The sequence below is a fragment of the Dermochelys coriacea genome, chromosome 2 (genome assembly GCF_009764565.3).
Source record: "Dermochelys coriacea isolate rDerCor1 chromosome 2, rDerCor1.pri.v4, whole genome shotgun sequence".
NCBI classification, from domain to species: domain Eukaryota; kingdom Metazoa; phylum Chordata; order Testudines; family Dermochelyidae; genus Dermochelys; species Dermochelys coriacea.
The window spans coordinates 158,403,808-158,422,646 of record NC_050069.1 but is presented as its reverse complement, the minus strand read 5'-3'; the positions used below and the strand labels follow the sequence as shown (position 1 = coordinate 158,422,646).

The following is an 18,839-nucleotide window of genomic DNA, read 5'->3' as shown; positions in this document are numbered from 1 at the left end:
ATGAAGTGAGCTGTAGCTCACGAAAGCTTATGCTCTAATAAATTTGTTAGTCTCTAAGGTGCCACAAGTACTCCTTTTCTTTTATGCGAATACAGACTAACACGGCTGCTACTCTGAAACCCCTCTGTTAAGGTTGCCTTTAAAAAAAATAATAATAAAAAAAAAAAGCTTACGTCTGGGCTTTTGTCATCTGCCCCATTTAAACCTAATCTAAAGCCCACCTCACTAGGTTGACAAGTTGGTGAGTGAAGATGCTCTTCCCTTTGGTCTGGTGGATCCCATCTTTTCCCAGCAAACTTTGGTGGCAAGCATTATATAAAATACATGACTGAACAGATGTGATGAGGATTAGATTAAGCACTACCCCCCCATACATGTCCCCCACCCCCAGGGAAGGTTGCCTTTGGCATCATAAATCCGAGAGAAAGGAATGCTCAGTGTTCCTCCACATGTTAAGGACAAATCAACTTTCAAAGATAAAATAAAAGCTGTAGGCTCCAACTCCCCACAGGGAAAAAAGTATACTGTCCTGCCATAGAGGAAACCAGGAACAGTTCTCTTCAGTGTCTGAATTCAGTGTGGGAAGGAATTCCAAATAGAGTTGTGCATATAACCAAGTTTTCATTTTGGTAGCCAAACTTGCAGAGGAGAGGAGGGAAGAAAAATCAATGGGGAAAAAATTGGTTCAGGTTGACCCGAAAAATTTATTAAATTTTTTTCACCAAAACAAAAAAGCTGAAAACTTTGGGTCAAAATGAAAACAATTTGGTTTTGAGGATTTTACATTTTTTTTCAGTTTTGTTTTTAAATAAAATTGAGTAAAATTCCAAAATGAAAAATCTTTTTGACACAGAAAGTTGAAATGTTTCATTCTGGAAATGCCAAAAACCAACCATTTCAACATTTCCTTTTTAAAAAATTCTATTGAAACCATTCACCAAAATTGACCCAAATTTGTGAATTGCATCAGTTTACCTGAACCTGCACTTTTTGGCAATTCCCATAAAAAAAAATTTAAGCCCCTCCCTGCAGCTGTCGATGGAAAAAGCTTGTCATGAGGATGTTGTGAACAAGTCTCTGCTCCCTATGCCTGGTACCAGACGCCATCTTGTGTGATTTGTTAAAATAATAGGATCATTAAGTCTCTTGTTAAATAAGCTTTATATTTATTAACTGGGTTCAGATGCTTTTTTTCCCTCCATCCTTCTCATAAATATATTCTATGGAATGTTGCATTTGAATTAAATGTATGAATGTTCAAATCTGAAATCTTGAAAATACTTTCTGCAGCAGCACAACAGCCCTAAAAAGGCTACAACTTCTCAGGATTACCCTGTGACAAGAGAAATCTGAAGCTGAATCCACACACAATGCACTCACAGTAAAAAGAAATGCAAGACGTACTGCCTCAACAGACCCACTAGATTGTTCCCAAACTGGAAAGCATTAGAGACCATTTGGCCGTCTGATAAAGGACTTGATCAGATTCTTTGATCTCCTGTCCTATTATGATCTTTCACTGAAACTATTTAGATAAGCTGAACAGATGCAAAAAGAGTTTCGAATTAATCATGGTTTACTCTTAGTTCTGCTTTCTAATTACCACCTTGAATTGAACTGGAATATCAACAGTAGATGCAGATTTTGAGAAATTGGATCTTTCAAAATATTCACTCAAAAGGATTTTTAAAAGGGACTTTTATTTTAAATGTTGAGAAATACACATGCTTAGAGGGTTTTTTCAATGCACACAGATTCTAGAAACCATTGAAAAGAATTTGCAGCTTCTATTACTGCGGACAGTCTCTGTTATACCAATGTAGTCAGTATTCAGCATGCAATCATAAGAGATGAGGCATAGTAAGTCACTCTTTACACACACCTGGATAAGGTCAGCAGGCATTCACTCAAGACCATGCACAACATTAGGTGCATAGTGTAGACCAGAACGGGTCCTAAGGCTCATGCATCTCATTCTTTACATGTTGAACATTTCCAAAGGAGGGGCAAATGTAAATTTCACATACTAGTTTCAGCCCAGTAGGGAGAATTATGCTTTATTCTTGAATATGTTCTAGCTGGCCAAATCAGATACGCTCCTCATAACTCCTATAATGTTACTGACCCTAACAATAAGTGGAGTTCAAAGGGGTTCTAAGCATCTCTGCTTTAAGACAGGTCATGTTCACTATCCAAACAAAACATCCCCCATTTTATTTTTGAAGTTTGAAACTTTGGATTTGATACACCATATCCCTTACACCAGTTTCACACTGACAGCCCAGTTTCCAGCCACTGTCCCAGTGTTCAGGCTAGTTCTAGTGAAACTATAAAAGGTGTCCAATTCCTCTGGGATCAGATCCCTGGCAATGTTTCCTTTCCTAGCCCCCACACTGCTGCAGTGGTAACTAGCTGCCCTCATCCCCATTGTCCCAGAATGCTCTGGACAATTCTCAGTTGTGCAGTAGGGAACAAAAACTGTATTTTCTCCCTATAGCAGGTAGGCCTGAAGGACAGTTTACAAAGAATCACAACAAGTTCTCTCCAAAGTTAGGATCCTAATACTACTCACTCTCTTGTTCTGGCTGTTGATTGCTGTTTTCCAGGAGAGCGCTGCCTGGGTCTCCTTCACAATGTTATTTGGGGAACATCTTCAGCAAGATGAGAGTTTTGCAGCATGCTGTGAACGTAGCAGGACTGGACTTACCCTATTTTAGTTGGCAGGGGATTTTGATAGCTTGGGTTGAGAAAGCTCCATTCTTGCTTCCCTCTAGCCTAACCCAGAGGTTCTGCTAGCTGTAGTGAGCCTGCTGTACAGTTTCTGTGGCACAGAATGAAGGGAGAAGAGGGTTCCTAGGCTAATAGCCTTCAAGACCAGGGCCAGTGTCTTGAAATGAACTTGCAATGAATGGAGAGCCAATGCAGAGCACCAGTTATACTCTTCCATACCCCTAGGAGGCAGACTGCCATAAATTGGATAAAGTGCCTCTTCACAGCCTTCACTTCTGGTTTTGGAGTAAGTTGTGACAGTTCATCCAGAAGGTAAATGAAGGGATCAGGTGCAATTCTTCACCTGAGAGGAAAGGAGTGTTTCCTTGCTAGCTGAGGAAGAAAGACACTGGGGGTGACAGCTAGACAGGAGCAATGAGATTAGCAGGATTCTGACACTGTACACAGCTTTGATCAGTGGTGGGCACATGCTGTCATTTGAGAGCGAGTCTGCAGTACTAGCCAGCGCTGCAAAATGCTTCTTCCACCTTCTTATCAACTGTATCCCAGTCTTTCCTGGACTACAGTTGAGCCAGTTGTCTTTCATTCAGGCTACTATTTCTTCCTGGGATACCTGCAAAAAAACACTTTCTGACCAGAATTTAAGGGACACTTAGAGGTTTGTGCCATCAGTCTATGTCTGTCATTGTAGGCTATACTCTTCATTCGGCACTAACGCTCTTAGCAATTTCAAATAGAGGTTGAATAGGAAGAGAGAGATTGAAGGCTCTACAGACTCTCCCATATGACACCCCAGACAGGAGGAGCGGTTGCCCATCATAACCCTTTAGGATCTGTCAGATAGGACTGCGCATTGAGATTTTGTATCAGGCCTGTCCATATCTGCCAGATCTCTCAGATAGATCAGCAGCACCTTATGATCAACAGTTTCAAGGCCAGACAATAAATCAAGTCGCATCAACATTCATCTCTGTCCCTAGCCAGAAGGAGATCTTCCATCTGTTAGTCAGGACTCTTTCCATACTGTGTTCTGGTGCAAGGTCTCACAGGGAAAGGTCTGAGATACCAGGGAAGGTCAGATACTGCTGGAAACAGCTCATTACCAATTTATGAATGATCTTATTCAGGATAGGAGAGTAGTTTGATGAGAAAAATACCAGTTCAATTAAGTAAAATGTTTCTGCAAATATATTACAGATTCAACAAAACACAGGCAGACGTCCGCTGGAAACTCACTGGGCAGCCGTGTTCCAGGCTGGAGCCCAGCCTGATGGGGTTGCCAGACTCCCTATTGAAGAGCAGGTAGCCTAGAACTCTGAAAGCCCAGGCTCCAGCTGGGGCTCCAAGACAGCCCTGCCATGCCAGAGCTTCCAGGGTCTCGGCTTCGAGTTGGAAGCCAGAAAGCCCCAGGGTGCCCTTGCTCTATCCGTGGCTTGGTTCCTGTAACTGCAGCAGGGAGCCCAGACACCCTGAGAACCCTGGCTCAAGCTGAAGCTCTCAGAGCTTCCAGGTTCCCTGATGTTCAGCTGGGAGCCCAGAAATCCTGGGACTAGATCCCCGTCTGCAGCTCTGGGGCAGCTTCACTATACGGACTTCCTGGGCAGTCCCAGACCAGGGGAGGAAGCGAGTCTAAGAGTCTGGAAGCTCTGGGGTCCCTAGCACTGGGGCAATCTGCATGATGGGTCTGCCCAGGAGCTGCACATCCCTGGGAGCCCAGACAGCTGCTCAGTAAAACTGACATTCCAGGGCAATGATGAAACTGGCAAGAACTTCAATTTCAAAATATTTTGTTTTGGGAGCGTGAGGGAGGGAGATTCGGTATCTGAGGCAGGTGGTGAGCGTCTGGGGCCAGGGATAAGGGAACCTGGGCCCTCCCTGCTCCACAGGATTCCAACCCAGGGCCCTGTGACTGGCTGGTGGATTATGCAGCCTTGGGGGTGGACGCCACCAAGTCTGCTCCCTGGGTCACCTCCAACTGCGACCTCAGCCCCCTCCAAAAATCACAGCAAGGGTCAGCTTTTTAAATCATAGGTGCAGCTGCTCTCCTCCTTTTCTTGCAGCCGTCCATTCCTGGTCTCCACAGGGGCCTTTGGCAGCTCTGCAGCAGGGTCTGGTCAAGGCAACATGGAGCTACTGCAGCCTCCAAAGCAGCTCCAGCCAGTCGCAGCAGCCCCAGACCCAGCCCCAGCCACACCGGCCCCGTTTAAACAAAAATGTTAATAGTTTAAACGGTTAACTTTTAAAATGGTATTTACATTTTTAATTTGGTCCCGAGATTATTTTAATTTTAGTTGTTGGTTACATTTACCCACAATGGTTTTACACAATACTGTGATTGTATGCATACCTCAAAGCTTCCCTTTCCCAAAAAGCACAAACTTATTCAGTTCTCTCAATTCGCTAACTCTTGTTAGAAAAAACAGTTGAGATGTGAGCATACAGATACCTCGACAAACACTCCCCTGCTGCAAAAATGGCCTTTATGTAATGGGTTGATTATTTATTCACCATGGCAATCTCTGCATGGCCACTGTGTGTGTTAATATCCACAGCCAACTGTGGAATGTCACATCTTCTTCAACAGAACAGCTACAGGATTTGAGACCAATAGCTTGCAGTGTATGGATTTAAGGACTTCATCTTTAGGTAAACCTTGAACTTTATTTTAAGAAAATCAAAACTTACATGGTACAAATAATTATTCAGTTTAGTCAGTCTTTTAATCAAGAAATTAAACCAACTGCTCAGTTCCTCTGAAAGAGTAACCTGATCATGTCTACTTGACGGATACTCAGGGCTGGTTCTACGGACAGGCAAGTAGGGTGGTTGCCTTGGGCACGAGTTTCCAGGAGGTGCCGTACGGCTGCACCAAATCAGCTTTTTTTTAAACCTCCTTCTTCTGCTCTGAATGGCTGACACCCTGTCCCCACAATCACTGGGAGTGGGGTGGGCTGAAAAATGTTTTCCACCCTGGCTGGCTGATATGGTGTCTAAATTTCAGCCCATCTCTAACTAAATAATTTGATTTTTAGATGGCATTCAATGTATTGTAAATAAGTATCTCTTGCAATAACACATCACAGCATATACAACCTTAAGAGAGATTTTTCAACCCTAATTAGAATATTACAGTAATTATCATAGGCATGGATTTACACACAACCTTTCTTCCAAATCTGATCCTAAAACCTTTATATATTGACTTTGCCAACTGTGATCTCTATGTTTTATTCCACCCTGTGTTAGACGGAGGAGTCACATCTATGGGAGTTATAGAGATTGGGTGGGGGGGGAGAATTGTAATGTTCTACCCTCTGCATGGCTGCCTTAAATCACTTCTCAGAATATCTGCATGGTCTGAAAGGAGGAGGGGTCAGGGATTGAGAGAAGCAGCTGCGGACACTAAAGGGCATGTTCTCCCATCCACTGCAAAAAAGAGAGGTAAAGGAACATTACTCAAAGCAGTATTAATTCATTCTTCCTGTCTGGGAATCCCCTTGGTGAGGTCACAGCACACATCCGGCAGCCTGGTATCCTAGGGCAGCATGGCCTTTAGCTAATCGACTGTACTGGGGATGAGAGCATGGAAGCGACAGTTCCTCCATCTGCCTAGCAAGAATCTGCAGGAAATCCTGCCCCAAATCCTGTAGATGCCTAGCCATGGCATCTTTTAGGCCACACCCTCATCTACTCTGCATAACTACTAGCCATGCAAAGTCAGGGAGACAATGAAACTTTATGGCTATAGGCAAAAGCCCAGAGTTTAATTATTTGTTCGACTCTAAAAGTTTTTTGTAAAGACGAAAAGACAGATTAATTTTATAAGCTGCACACCATCAGAGCAAAGCACAGCAGCTCATATGCACTTACAGCACACAGCAACACTATTCAAGTTTTAGGCAGGAAATTGAAAGACAATAGCCATTTGAAACTGCATGGGGAATTTGAAGTGAATTTTTGCCAGGACACCAGAACTAACATATGTGGCCTTGTGAAAAAGTTCCATGGGATCTTTAATAATCATACATATTCAGGGTTAAAGGTTTATCAAGATATAGCACCTCCTTTTTCACAAAGCCCATAGGATCATGCTGGGGATATTGGTTCAATACTGCATCAGAAGGGAAAGCATTAGCTACTAACCCACCACCACCATTTTCCTTCTAGGTCTTCATGATCCTGTCCAATTACTAAGTTGCCCTGATCATGTTTAAACAACATGGTAATATAAAAACATTTAGTATCTGTATAGTACTTTGCATGTTAAGTGCTCTGCGCAAACATAATCTAATGAGATCACAGTTCGCGTGATGTGGCTACAGGCCGGCAGGAATGGCCAACAATTTAGATCCATAAATAACCCCTCTCAATACCGATTGCACACGAGGGAAGTTACACTTAAGCCACTGTTAAATTAATCCCAACTAAAATTGTCAGATTCAAATGAGAACTGTATTCTTTAGATTTGATTCTCCTCTCACATTGCTTTTACACCAGTAATACCATTGTCTTCCCTGATGTTGCTCCTGATTTACACCATGATCAGAAGAGAATCAGACCCTTTATGTCCTAATCTAAATCCTTAAAATCCCGAAGAATGACTAAACCAGCATCTTTTAGTGAATGACATCGGGACCATTCCCCATTATAGAGAAAAGTGAGAGCTATATCTAAAAACTTTTGAATATATATTCTTAATTAATAAATCTTCAGTTAACTATCAAAGGTATTAGAACCAATCAGTGCAGCTCTCCTATAATGGATTGTTTAATTATTTCAACAATGTGCCCTAAAGTGCAAAACTGAGCCAGTTAAATAACTAGAGTAACGGAGTAGAAAATGGCATTATTTCTTAAAAGCTGAAAAGGACCTTGTTTCAGACTTGACACTTATCTACTAGACAGGTTTCAGAGTAGCAGCCGTGTTAGTCTGTATTCACAAAAAGAAAAGGAGGACTTATGGCACCTTAGACACCAACAAATTTATTTGAGCATAAGCTTTCATGAGCTACAGCTCACTTCATCGGATGCATTCAGTGGAAAATACAGTGGGGAGATTTATATACACAGAGAACATGAAACAATGGGTATTACCATACACACTGTAACTAGAGTGATCTACTAGAGCAGTTCTCTGACTAAACAAACAAATCTGAAACCACAGTGGCATTCAGATGAAAATTACAAGTGTTTTCATGCTCTCCCACGAATGAGAACTAAACAAGAAAATCCTGAGGTTTATTTGGATTTGTGAAATGAATGACTGAGGCCAGTTTTCTTTTCTCACCATGCAATAGCGAGTTGTTTCATTGGTTCCAGAATAGGAAAGGGACAGGAGAGCCCTTTATTTCCTTCACTATTTACTCACCTTGATTTTTAGGGCCAAATTCTCATCTTAGTTACACTGATGTAAATCAGGAGAAACCCTGTTGCCTTAAACCAGAGGCACTCCAGATTTACTCATTGATATTAAAATCTGGCCCACAGAATGCAAAATCTAACCAGTTTCCCCACAATAGCCAAAGCACATCTGAAGATCTCAACGTTGACCATCAGAAATGCCACTCATGCATGTCACAGAGATCAGGAAATACCTGGAAAGGGAGGTGTGAGAGTGCAGTGACATGAGCACACACTCATCAAATACTTTTTGAAAACAATATGAGAAAATTAAATACAAAAATATTATTATAACAATATAGTAAAGCACTGATGCACAAAAAAGTCAAGAAATTCAAAGATAAGATGAGAATTGTATTGAGCTTTCCTTTCTCTTTGCCCCTTCCTGCAGGTTTTACTGTGGAAAGGGCGTTATCCAACCCCTGGAGTAGAATTGGAATTTTGTGACTCAGTCTCATCACTAATTGCGGGTTAGTGACCTGGACTACACATCCACAGAAGGAAGCTAGAGCCTTTTATGCAGGCTGCCCGGATCTTAAGTCTAGACACACAGGAGCAATTCAGGCTACTCACCTGCCTGTTCCCTCAGAGCAAACAGATGAGGAAATGGCTCCACCGTCCTATTCTGTGGAGAGGTTGGCAGGGCAGCGAGTGATTTACTGCTGAAATAGGCCAGCAGTAAATTCCTACCCTGGGAGCAAGGAGGATGCAGGGGAGTAACTGCAGTTCAGATGTGTGTCACTGAATCACTATGCCTTCCAGCGCGCCTCCTGAGTTATGCATCCCTTCCTCAAAGCTGTGTCTGAAACCACAAGCTAGCCCTTAAACAGGAATTTTTGCTTTAATAAAGGACTTTAATAAAGTACTATGATACACTGGCTATTCCAAAATTCCACTTGTTTTAAAGTAGTCAGAACAATTTCAAACACATTTGTAAAAGCCTGAGATGTGGAGTGCCCAAAAAGTAAATACCGTGGGTTTTTGTCCCTCCCTTCTGTCTCTAGTAGTGACATGTTTTTACTAAATCTCTTGCTAATCTCTTTTATTAGCTTCTCTTATTTCTCTGTTTATTGTTTTCTTAATGTTCCCATGCGGTCCTCAGTATTTTTCTTTTAGGTTTCTACTGCCCCTGATTTCTCTCTAAAACTCAGGGCTCATAGTGTTGTGGGCTTCTGCTGCAGGTATGTCAGAGATTCAGAATCAATACATTTTTGGCAACAGTTTTCAGAACTGGAAAATGCAAAAAAGGTTAACACTTTAAATAAACATCTGATTTTCCAAGACTCGAATTAATTTGCAAGTCACCTTTCAAGTTCTATTTCATTTCTAGTCCTGCAGCCATACATAGCCAATCAAACGTTACCACCAATCAGTTTTGTAAAAGAAAAAGGGGACTTGATGTCAAGAAAAGCTCAGGTAAAAAAACCCCAAGAAATATACCTCCCTTGAAAAATATGCACAGACTAAGTTATTCTAAAACACACTCTCTCTGTGTGAGCACATGAATATGTGCAGTTAGAGTTCACACATATGTAAACACATCCAGGCTCATACTACCTTTTGACAACATCTTATTTTCACACTTTTGGATTTAGACAGAGAAATTTGTATTGTGTTTATTTCCAAGAAACTGCCATGCTATTTCCTATAGTGAAGAACCTAACAGATTACAGCAGCCAGAATATTCACAATGTTAATCTAACAAACAAAAATTATTGCTATCTAATGGTTACCTGGTGTACTAGGTGAATCTAATGGGTAGTTTCAGTCCACTTCTTAGTGGGCAGATGTCCAGGTCACACTTACCACTCCCTATGGCAGCCTCAGAAAAGAGGCCAAGGACTGGATGGACAGAGAAGACTGAACTACCTTAACTGTACTAAGAAGGTGGTCCCTTCCAGGTCAAGTCTGATATATTTCTCCAGGCAGCGTAGAGGATATTTAGAAGCTATTCCTACTTTTGTCTTGTCACATTTTTGCGATACTGTTCATTTTAGACAATTACACTAAAATCGAGGAACTAGGTGGGGATCCTATCTTTGAAGCTCCAGGCTGTAAGCTTATTAGAGGAAAAAATAATCTTGTTTACTTGCATATTCATAAAGAAGCTATAACTTTGCAGCAGAGCATAAGATGGAGTATTTCCTTCTCCTATGCCTGGGCACATTTCAGGAACACAAGAAGGACAATATAAAAAAAAAAACCTAATTCTTATACGATTCATCCTCTTACCTTTGGAATTCAGCTGGATGCTCTCTCCCACAAACTGTCTGAAACTGATTTTGTTTGAAGCTTCAGGCTAAAACAAGAGGAAAAACCAGACAGAAGCAAATGACTTGGACTGGACAGTGATACCAACCAGGAAGACCCTCAAAGCATCAAAAATAATCTGGATAAAATTCCTTTTAGCTATTCAAAAATATTTTCAGAATATACCACTTGTATCTCCAAAAGAGCCTTTTTCTGACAAGGAGATGGCCTACTTCTATATTATGACTTCAAACATTTAATCCACAGCCTAGAAGGTCCCATCCATTTCATGGTAGTTATCCCTTCTGCCAATGAGGCCTAGACACAACTTGTTTCAGAGCCAGTCGACTAGGGTTGACGGGGTCCAGTTTTCGACTGGAACGCCCAGCCAAAAAGGGACCCTGGCAGCTCTGGTCAGCACTGCAAGTCCAGTTGGCAGAGCAGGCAGGCTCCCGACCCAGATCTACGCAACTCCTGGGAAGCTACCGACATCTCCTTCTGGCTCCTAGGCAGAGGAACCCAGGCTCTGCACGCTACCCCTGCCTCCAGTGCAGCTCAGCAGCTCCCATTTGCCGGGACGGTGGCCAAGGGAGCTGAGGGAGTGGTGCCTGTAGGTGCAAGCAGCGCGCAAAGCCACGTGGTGGCGCCTCTGCTTAGGAGCAGGAGGAAGATGTAACTTCTTCCGGGAGCCACCTGAGGTGAGCGCCACCCAGAGCCTGCACCCTGAAGCCCCTCATGAACCCCAAGCCCCTGCCCTGAGCCCCCTCCTCCACCCCAAACCCCACCCCAGAGCCTGCACCCCCAGCTGAAACCCTCACCCTTCCAGCACTCCAACCCCCTGCCCCAGCCCAGATCTCCCTCCCATACCCTGAACCTCTCATTTCTGGCCCGAACCCAGAACTTGCATCCCCAGCCCAGAGCCCACTCCTCCCCCTCCCCACAACATACCACAACCCCCTCACTCAGCCTGGAGTCCCCTCCCACACCCCAACCCTCTGCCCCAGCCTGGAGCCTTCTCCTGTACCCAAACCCCTCATCCCTGGCCTGACCCCAGAGCCCACACCCTCAGCCAGAGCCCTCACCCCCTGTCGCACCCCAGCCTGGGGAAAATGAATGAGTGAGCGAGCGAGGTGGGGGGGAGTGAGCGACGGAGGGAGGGGGGATGGAGTGAGTGGGGGTTTGGCCTCGTAGAAGGGGCAGTACAAGGATGTTCAGTTTTCTGCAAATACAAAGTTGGCAACCTTACGGTCAACATCCAGAAATCAGCTGACAGCAACATGAGTTGCATTCTTATCTGGAATGCAACCATACTTGCTGTCCCCACAGAGTGCTAATAATTTTAAAACTTTTCAACTTCTGCTTCTTTTTAGCCTTATTTATACAAATATGTTTTTATGCAGAAAAATGACAAAATGGGTATGATTCAGTGCAAAGAGCACTTGCCTGTGATCCGTGAACTCCTTTACTCAGCACATTTATGAGCTACTTATAATGGCCCTCATCCTGCAGGCCTTACTCAGACAAAAGTTTGACTGAAGTCAGTGAGAGTTTTGCCAGAATGAGACCTGCAGGACAGAGACCTATTGTGAGCAGGAGCTTCACAAGGGGAAGGGATTTGCCCTTGTTCTTTGGCAAACCTTGTTCAAATGGATGTGTGAACCCCCTATTTAAGATGGCTGTAAGAAGCAGTTAAGGGGTGACTGTGATGCTGATAGACCAGGTGCCAGCTCTTGCCAAGGCTGCAGGCATCAGCTAGGCACTGACAAATTCATAGCTGGAAACCAGACCAGATTACCTATATGTTGTTATTGTTCAAGATAGGTGTTAGACTTGTAAGGATGTGTTTAGACGCTATAAAATGCTTGTAAGTTGCTGCATGTGTGATCCATGTGCCTAAAAGGGGGATCTCTTTAAGAGATCTAGGGGTGGGGAGTAGGAATGAGTTGTGTCTGGGTCACTGTTGCTAGGCAGATGCACAATTAACACTCCATATCCAAAAGTTTCTGGAATTGGGTGTGGTAGTTTTGGGTATGCTTAATAGATTCCCTGTAGCTGGGCTCAGATTTCATGCAGGCAGTGAAGTAAACTGTAGCCCACCCAAAGGTTATACGTGTATTACTGGTAATGTCTGTATCCCATGTTATATTGTAATATGTACGTTTTGCTTCGTAACTCTAAAAATGCCTGCTCTGAACTTGTGAACCCTGGCAGGAAGAGTGGTTCCCCCACCTATCAAGGATTATCCAAACAAAGTGGACGATTGTGGAACATCATGATACAAAGACTGGGTTAATGGCCCCCCCACGCTCATTAAGGTGCTACGTGCAAGAAAGCCCATCCCATTAGCTTAAGCGCTGGAAGAAGGGGATACAACACGGACACAAGAAAACTCCCTCGCTCTCTCTCTACTGTTTTGAGTCTCACAGGGCTGGAGCTAGGAAACAAAATCAGTGATTCCCCAGGTCAATCTGGGTTAGACATTCAGTGCTGACAGATTGCTACATCTGTCACCTTTTTGAACCACAGACTAAACTTATTTGAGTATATATGTTGCCTGCTTTATCCTGTAAATAACACTCGTTTTTTCCTAGTTAATAATTCTTTAGTTAACTATGGGTTTAGCTAGAAGTGTTGTCTTTGGTGAGAGATCTGAGGTACAAATTGATCTGGGGGAAGTGACTGGTTTCTTGGGACAGGGAGCAACCTGAATATTTTGTGATCTTTGATGTATGGCAACCAACTATCACTAAGTCCTGCTAGCCTGGGTGGCAGAATAGATGGGAATGCCAAAGGGGCACACTGTGACTTCATGGTAAGACTGTTACAGAGATCCACGAGTTCACATTAGGTACAAGGTTGGTGAAATCTAATTACAGAACATATCACCAGTTTGGGGTGTCTGCCCTGCTTTTTGACAGTTTGCCCTGAGGTTAGCACTCCCAGTCATGAGTCACTCCAGACAGCATGGCAGCGACACCTAAAGCAAAGCCTAGTAGAGCCTGCGCAGAAACTAGCACTTGGTAGGCCGAGGGTTGGACTGGGTGGTGTGGCCGGGGGCGGGAGGGGAAAATAGGGGAGAATATACAGGAAAGCTGGAAAAGAGCAAGGTTGAAGGAGCAGCTGAAAGCACTGCCATGGCTGACTCAGGAAGAAACTTGGAAAGAGTTTTTTGGGGCAGCGGTGCAGGCTGAAAAGAGTGCTCTTGGGGCCGAAAGCAAAAGGAGTTGTTACCTGCTATTTGACTCCCTCTGCATTCGGAGACATGGGACTTTGTAAATAAACACCACCGCATCAAAGGAATACCTTTCCCCAATTTCTACTCCCAACTGGAACACCCCCAGCACCCCAAACTTTGACTAAGGTCGAAAAGGGGCCCTCAGGGGTCGATCACTCTGAGCTGAGCATTTTCTGAAGCAGTGGGCTGTACATATTGATCTCACCCATCCAAGAGGGAAATGTTACAACTGCCACTAGGCATGTAGCTAATGGAGATTTTTCAAAACAGATCCACATCATTCTGGCCTCAGAAATACCCCTTGTAAGGAGTTTGCTGGGAGGAAAAAACTCCTTTAAGCTCTTCTTATAGAGCTTCCCCTAAATCGCTCTACGAAGGGGCTTGGTTTGAAATGAGATGTGGCTCTGCTTCAAGTCCCCACAGATCCACAGGAAACAAGGCCCATAACTGCAGCAATCCTTTGCCTCTGTGCCACTCTGAGAATCTTGGCACATCCTCTTCCTACTCTCTGGCAGCTCAGCTCTAATGAGTCAAGCTTCCAGATCGTCCCTGCATTCAAGACCCCTCAGCGTGGGGAGGCTCTGTGGACAGGTAACACAAACTTGTGCTGTATAGCAATTTCTGCCTCATCTCTGCAGCGCTGAGAGAGATGATCTCTCACCCCTAAGGTGAAACCTCCATTGGCTCACAGGAAAAAGGAGAGCTGGTGCCATGAAAGTGGCAAACACTGACTTTTGTGTGGTGCAGGGGAGCAGTGTGCATGGGGGGCCCCGTCTGCCTGTCTGTTGGAGGAGGGAGGAATGATTCAGTTGCACAGCAAGGAACAGTCCCCTCATTTAACTACAGATGGGTCTAAAACATACAGCCCTTTTATTTAGTGTTTCAATTTATATGATGCCCTACTCCCACTTTTCTAAGAACGTCAGCAGGTAAGGCAGAGCATACATTCAGATCTGATGACTTGTCAGAATTCTCCATAAACAGGCCTTACCTTCTGCTCTCACTTACACCCAGGGATTTGACTGGTGCCAAGAGCTTGAAAGCACTTTTGCACCCCCTCTCCTGAGCTGGGATTAGCACCCCTTGTCCACCACCTAGACCTCTAAATCCCCTTGAGTATAAACCATATAGTTTGTAGCCAATTCGATAAAAAGTGTTTGCCTCCTATTTACAGAGATAATAGTGAGCTCAGGTCCTGAAAATAGGTTGTGAATTTTCCTCCCATCAATGTAATTTTAAGAGTCTTAACCTTCCAGCTGTCATCAGAAGGGGACCTATAAGCATGCCTATTTCAAGTTTCACATCCTCTGAGGGACATGTTCAATTACGGAAAGTGCATGCTCACAGACAGCCCTCCAAAAAAGCATAAAATGAAAAGGAAGGACTGAAAAGGGTACAAGAGTTTCCATTTTCAAATTCACACACTCTCTTACATAAGCGAAAGAATGGCCTTCTTACTCAGGTAAAACTTCCACTGCAGTCAATGGCAATTTTGCCTGAACGAGAAGTCCAGAATCTGGATCCAAGTCATTGAGTTTAATTCTCTACCTGCTTGCACATTGTATACTTGTGTAAAATGAATATCAAATGAATGTACAATACCATCTAATCAGAATGGTAGCTTTGTACATTCACTTGGTAAAGGTGTAAGTGACTACACAAAGGTGCAAGGGAGTAGATAAACAAGTCACTTCTGACTATATGAAAGCATTCGTCCTTATTGTGTTAGGAAAATTAATGTGACACATACTATTTCAATCTAATGTTTTTGGTTTTCACATGTTCATAGTGACCTGTACTCACTGACATCTGTATGTACACAATCATGGGAGAAGTGGAGTCCCAGCTGCAAGATTCAGAGAACCATCATCTTCCACTGAAGATGGAAGCCTAACAGGCTGCTCAGGGCACTCAGTGCTTCAAAAACAGGACCCAAAGTTCAAGCCTTTAAAACCCAATCAGTTTTTAAGTTAGCTGAATGAAAAGAGAATCTGAATGATGTTTCTGAAGTGGAACACTATTTTTTAAAAAACTTGGATAACTAAAAAAGTAGTGACTGGATTTTATCAAAATTTCCCCCTCAAATAAAATTTTGGAGCTGAAAGCAAGACCGAGAAATTTCAACTCCAAATTAATTATTTTTAGAAAGTTAGGAACAACTAAGCCCATGTCTACATGACAGCAGCACGTGTACAGAACTGCAGCTATGCTGCTGCTGCTTCTGCACTGCAGGTTAGACCAGTGGTTCTCAACTGGGGGTCCGCAGCCCCCCAGGGGGCCATGAGCCATTTCAGAGGAGCCCTGGTGCTCCCTGCGGGGCTGGAACCCTGAGCCCATGGGCAGAGATTGGGGGGGATACAGGGGTGTTGCCCCCCCAAACTGCACTGCCAGAGTGGGGCAATCCGAGGGGCAGCTCCACCCCCCCCCTTTCTCTCCCCCAGAGGCCCTGGCCAGGTTAGAGGCTGAAAGCTGGAGCCGGGCAGTGCGGGGCAGCAGCTGTTCTGGATGGTGCTTTGGAGCAGGCAACTGCAGCGCTCACCTGTCTCCTGCTGATGCCTGGGGCTGGGGCTGCTCCTCAGCAACCAGGTCCGTTTGACGCAGCTGGTAAGTGCCACCCAGGTGGGAGGACCCAGCTCCAGGGCCAGCAGAGCCCTCAGGGAGCAGCAACTGTGGGCGGCCGGGGGGAGGGGCATGAGGAAGAGGTCCTCTCTGTACACAGCCCCTAGCTATCCCCTGCCTGCACCCTGAGTGGTTTTCAAACTTTCTGAGCTGAGCCTCCTGCTTTGAGTCATGATTTTTGGTTGCACCCTCCCCGCAAAAACCCAGACAGGCTGGTGGCCTGCTGAGGTGAGTCGGGGGTGGAGGCGGTGCTTTCTCCCCGAGTCCCACCGGACCCTGCCCCCAAAATAGAAGTCAAACCATGCCTATGCCTGAGGCTGCCCTTCCCACTCTGGTGGTTGGAGTCCCGAGTCCCCCCAACTCCGCTGGGCCCTGGAGTTTTTATAGCACATTGGTAGGGTGTGTGTGTGGGGGAGGGGGAGGGAGCTCAGAAAGAAAAAAGTTAAGAACCCCTGGGGAGATCCTTTCTACATCAACAAGAGGTTCTTCCACCTCCAGACGTGGCAGTAGCTAGGTAGGAGTCTACACCAGAGGTCAGGCTGGCCCAGCTATGGTGTTCAAGGCACAAAATTTTGCACAGGGACACAACTAGGTCTATCTCATTTTTAAGTGTATATGAAACCTAAGAAGAAGTGTTTGTTTACTTCTTAGCTACAACATTGGTATTTGCCATCATAATAGTGCTCAATTTTAATTTTAAATTTAATTTTCTCTTTAATAATGAAAATACTTTATTTTTAAGAAAAAAACGTGTCAGATTGTGTTCCCTTTAAAGTGCACTGGAAATACGGCTTACAGACACACCTATATGGTACCTGTGCCTACAGGGAAAATTTCCAGCTGTAACACATTCTTGTCTACTGACACTTGTGAAGAGTTAAACCCTATAATTGTCTTGTCATTTCTTCATTGGATTCTTGTAATCAGAAATGAAAACCAAATAACCTTCTTCAACAGAAAAAGTCTCAGTCTTTTTTTTTCCTCTTTACAGCAGACCAAAATATCAGATGAAACCATAATAGATGGTCTCATACATGAGTTTTTTCCATCTGCGGTTCAGTGTGAATCTCACCCACCCATAGCACAACTTAGAAAGTGTGTTCTTATAAACAATAAAACTGATTTGCTTTTGAAGAATGAACAAGTCATAATTGTATCACTATTTACACATTTTTAAGATGGTACATTTTGAATACAATAAAACCAACTGCTTTATTTTAAAGTCCTGCTTTAAGTGGTTGAGTGGCTAAAGCATTATCTTATAATTTTACATGAAATGAGACTTATCTGTAGCAAGACATAGCTCAACTAAGCCTTGGTTGGATGTACTAGAAACATTTTAATTTATTGTAAATTGTTCCTCTTTTCAGAAGAGATCCCAGGCTAAGTTGTAGTCCAAATTGCTGTTTTTGCCATGTGAAAAAGTGATTACTTTATTTCATCCACAACACAGTAGCTATCGCTATCATAACTTCCATTAGGTACAAAGAAATCAAGCACAGTTTGGTGGCTTGCTAGTTTTACCTATTCAAAGTCCATCTCCTTTCCACTGTTAGAAACTTTCTACCAAAGATATTTTTCATTGGGACAGTTTTAGCCACTTTCCTTTCACATCTCTTGCAATGGTCTCCATGTTTAGATTTATAAGGGTAGAATTTTATAATGCTTCTACAGTAAGAGATGCAGAAACAGACAGATAATATTGTTTGTTTCTATTCTAATTCCCCTCTTTCCCCATGCTCTGCAATCAGTTCAGAATAGCCAATGCATGCAAATAATGGAAAAGTGCCCTTTTGTTTAAATCCAGACATTTGACACTCAATTAAAACTGATATCTTAGGCTAAAAATAAAATTAAATGTTTTTTCTTAAATCAGAACCTCACACAAAATGAGATACAACTTTATTTCACCTACCCATGATGTAATAATGTTTACATCATTTTGATGTGTATAGTCCATCAGTTGCGGAACTTCAATATTCTTGACAGGTTTCAGAGTAGCAGTCATGTTAGTCTGTATTTGCAAAAAGAAAAGGAGTACTTGTGGCACCTTAGAGATTAACACATTTATTTAAGCATAAGCTTGATGCATCCGATGAAGTGAGCTGTAGCTCACAAAAGCTTATGCTCAAATAAATTTGTTAGTCTCTAAGGTGTCACATGTACTCCTTTTCTTTTTTCAATATTCTTGTAAGTAGACATGTCTTGCATGAAGGATTTGAATTATTATTACTTATAACACAATGAATTGATACTCTGCAGACAAGTACAAGGAATCTACTGTCTAATAGGCCAAATCAGCAAACTCTTCTACATGCTGTCTTATTTCACTTACGTAAATAGTCCTAATCAGATCAGGTCTAAATTATTCCTATATTAATTGTTATTCCTCTCAGAGGAATTAATCTGAAATAATGAATCAGAACTATCCAGAACTCTTTCAATTTATGCCAGGATTTTCTTAAGGATGTAATGTTGATTTTTAAAAACAAAATTGTTAATGGGTGGAGGATGAAGAATTCCCCACCCCTCCAAAAAAGTCTTAACATTCTGATGAGCCTGCCATGAAACACACATGCATAATAGCAATTATTTTGCACTAACAT

The 18,839-nt window shown here is 43.2% G+C and overlaps 1 protein-coding gene across 1 annotated transcript in view; it reads right to left on the bottom strand.

Moving 5' to 3' along the window:
* PLEKHG4B (pleckstrin homology and RhoGEF domain containing G4B) overlaps positions 1-15,459 on the bottom strand; it is a 168,166-nt gene extending 152,707 nt beyond the window's left edge. The window contains exons 1-2 of the mRNA XM_043508576.1: positions 15,418-15,459; positions 10,362-10,428 (exon numbers count right to left, since the gene is read on the bottom strand). The gene's annotated coding sequence lies outside the window, so the exon portion shown is untranslated. The remainder of the gene's footprint in view (positions 1-10,361; positions 10,429-15,417) is intronic.
* Between the last annotated feature and the right edge of the window lie 3,380 nt (positions 15,460-18,839).